The following is a 3,208-nucleotide window of genomic DNA, read 5'->3' on the forward strand; positions in this document are numbered from 1 at the left end:
CCAGATTTAATTTCATTCAGAACAAAATAGGGCAGGGACTTTTGTCTGTCTTGTTCACTGCTTTATCCCTATCGCCTAGAAGAGGTGCCAATCCACTTTTGTTGAACGAATGGATTCTTGCTCCCGGTGCTAAGCACCAAACTCACACCAGCCACGTGTGTAAAGGCCCTGGTTTTGTGCTGTCACATATTAGGTGTCAGTGTCAGGTACTCATTTTTGCCAAACACCATTTAATACCTATTTGTATCTAATTCATCAGATGAGCCTAGAATACTCTGTTGATTTACTAGATTGTTTTAGTGCCTTTTGTACTGTCTGCTATGCCCAGACTACCAAGTACCTTGCCTGCCAGGTTTTCTCACTTCCTTACGGTCCTAAGTCCTCATGTCATTTTCTAATGGAGTCCCTATCTATTAAAAATCCAGAATTTCTTGGGCCCCGTACATGAAACCAATTCTGTTTCAAAGACCACAGCCTTAGGCCTCTAGATCCTTCTCCATCATACATGACTTTCCTGCCCTTCATAGTACAGTTCTGTTCATTGGTCATCCCCACATTCAACATAGTACCTGCTTTCTCTCCCATCCTAGATGCAATCCCAGAGTTAGAAATTCCATTTACCAACATTGCCGGTTGTCTGCACAGCAGGAACACCCTTTGATCTCTGGACCAGAAAGTGACACTCCTCTCGTTCCCCTTCAGGATACTTTATTCAGGGAAGGGTTATAGAAAGAGGGAGTCCATCTAAAAGCAACCTCCTTTCTCAGCAGCTGAGGACTGAAGGGTGTGGTTTTAAATCCCTCTTTAATTCTCCATGCACCTCTGTGCTTCTCAGCTCCTGCCATCTGTGAAGCATACACCTATTCTCAGAAGACTAAAAACCATGTGGTCTCCACCCTGTTGTTGAGCCACAATCACAATTGTGGCTAGAATTTTATTAGTCTGAATTTGAGCTTCTTCTGTGTGTGTTCTCCAGTTTAATGACTTATCTACACTGAAACTCTACTAGTACCAAGCTCGTTAAGCTTGTAATCTGTACAGTGGAGGCTCCCTGCAGGTAAGAACTGTGCCGTTTGGTGCTGTATCCCCAGCATGTAGTACCCTGGCAGGTATGTAGTACTGTTCAGTGAAATTCCTCCTAGAGATAGGTTCTACGGTGAACTATAAAATGTCTGAGTTTTACTCTGCTTGCAAGTTACAAGTTAGCCTATCACAATTTCACGGATGCTGGTAGAAGACATGAGACTCCTGGGTCAGAGACAAAAACAGTTTATTACTCACAGCAATAGTAGTAGCTGGAGTATCTGAACTTTTTTTTTAGTATCTGCATTTTTGAAGCCTGTTCCCCAAGACCTAGTTTCCACAGGTCAATGTAAATAGGATCAGCTAACATCAGTACATGAATAACTCTGAGCTTAGGGAACCTGAATCTTTGTTTTTCTTTGCAGGGTTTTATTTAACACAAATAAAACTTGCACATGAGCTGTCTATTCATTTTCTTCACTGTGTAGCCTGGCATTGGGATTGGTGACTCATGGCCAGCTGGGCTGCTCTCTCCACGATGGCTTTGCAGTTTTTGGAGGAAACGTTGTCAGCAATCTCAGCACAGTAAGATTTGTTGCACATCACCAGCACTTCCAGCTTTTTGATATTGTAGACCAGGAACTTCTAGAAGCCACTGGGCAACATGTGCTTCATTTTCTTGTTGCTGCCATAACCAATGCTGGCACTTATCTTTTCTGTATCCTGCTGTTGATGTGTCGTTTCTGCCAGTTATCCTTAATTTTGACATATCAGCCTGACTGGTCCTGGATGAACTTTGTGGTCTTTTTCTGGACAATCTTGGGCTTCATAAGGAGCCTGAGAACAGTCATGATGCCAGGTTGGAGATGGCAGCCACCTTCCCTGAATCTTTTATAATGGGCCATCAGCCTGCCCGCCCTTTACCCTAGAAGGACACACTATCACTATCAAACATCCCTGAAAAGGTAGTCTGGAAGAGAATACAATCAGTTTCTTGCTTGCAAGATATGCAGAAATGTGTGTCCCACAGAATGTGTCTCAACAGGTGGCTGAAGCGAGGCAGAGATGGCAATAGCCTGAAGTTCACTTGCCCCTTCCTACCCCAACCTCAGAAGCCTCCAAAACAAGCAGTGTTTTCAGTGCTTCACAAGCGCACTGCTCCTTCCACCTGCTACTTGTTTGATGGTCCAATGCTCCCTGCCCAGAACACTCTCTCCCTACTTCTTCTACTATGTAAATATTATTCATCCTTCCAGGTCAGATTCAAATTCCAATTCTCCCACAAAGCATTCCCTGACCAGCCCAACTCAAAGTGATTTCTTCTTCTCCAATATTATAGAGCAATCATTGTCTTTATCAATCATACTGGCACTTAAGAAGTAGCAATAATAATATCAGCAACCTCTGGCATTTGTGTATCACTTTACATTTTGTGTTTTTACATAAACTGTTTCCTTTAACCCTCATAGCAATCTGAGAGACATACAAAGGAAAATATTATTTTCAATTTATAGATGAGGAAAAACAGAAATTTGGAAACTTATCCAAGGTCACCTAGTTAATAACTAGGCTATCAGGTTTAGAGTTAGTTCCCAGTCTCACAATGGCTGCACTATGCTATTTTTTGTGGCTGTTTAAACTCCCAAATGGGTTTATGTCACATGTTGTTAAATCTCAGAGAGACTTGATAGTTCCCCTCTGGTCAAAGATTAGGTAACCAGAGCAGAGTTCGAGTAGAGTCGAGTGGTTAAGAGTCCTGAGTCAGACAAACCTGCTGTGGAGTGATTTCTTGGGTTCACCAATATGTAGATTGCCTCTCCTTCCAGAACATAGATCAAACTACATTTCCCAGGTTCACTTGCATCTAGGTGGAACCCTGTGACTGAGTTCTAGCCAATGGAATGTGGGCAGAAGTGATGTCACTACTTCCAGCTCTGGCCATGAAACATCCTATTCAGTCTTCCATGCTCTTTCCATCTCTCCAGGCTGGTTGGTGATGGGGAGATCTTGAAGCTACAACATGCCCAAGCCACAAGGTGGAGGGGGCCTGTGGACTGAGTCACTACTCAGAGGTGAGCTGCCCAAGAGAGCCACCTGATGAGGACCATCCACACTAAATTTTGCCCCAGCAAGAAACAAATTTTATTGTGTTACATCACTAAGGTTTTGAGATTGTGAAAGTAGT

The 3,208-nt window shown here is 43.1% G+C and overlaps 1 pseudogene; it reads right to left on the bottom strand.

Moving 5' to 3' along the window:
* Nucleotides 1-1,382: 1,382 nt before the first annotated feature.
* On the bottom strand, nucleotides 1,383-1,984 carry LOC138917902 (large ribosomal subunit protein eL32-like; annotated as a pseudogene).
* Between the last annotated feature and the right edge of the window lie 1,224 nt (nucleotides 1,985-3,208).

The sequence above is a fragment of the Equus caballus genome, chromosome 1 (genome assembly GCF_041296265.1).
Source record: "Equus caballus isolate H_3958 breed thoroughbred chromosome 1, TB-T2T, whole genome shotgun sequence".
In the NCBI taxonomy this organism is placed as follows: domain Eukaryota; kingdom Metazoa; phylum Chordata; class Mammalia; order Perissodactyla; family Equidae; genus Equus; species Equus caballus.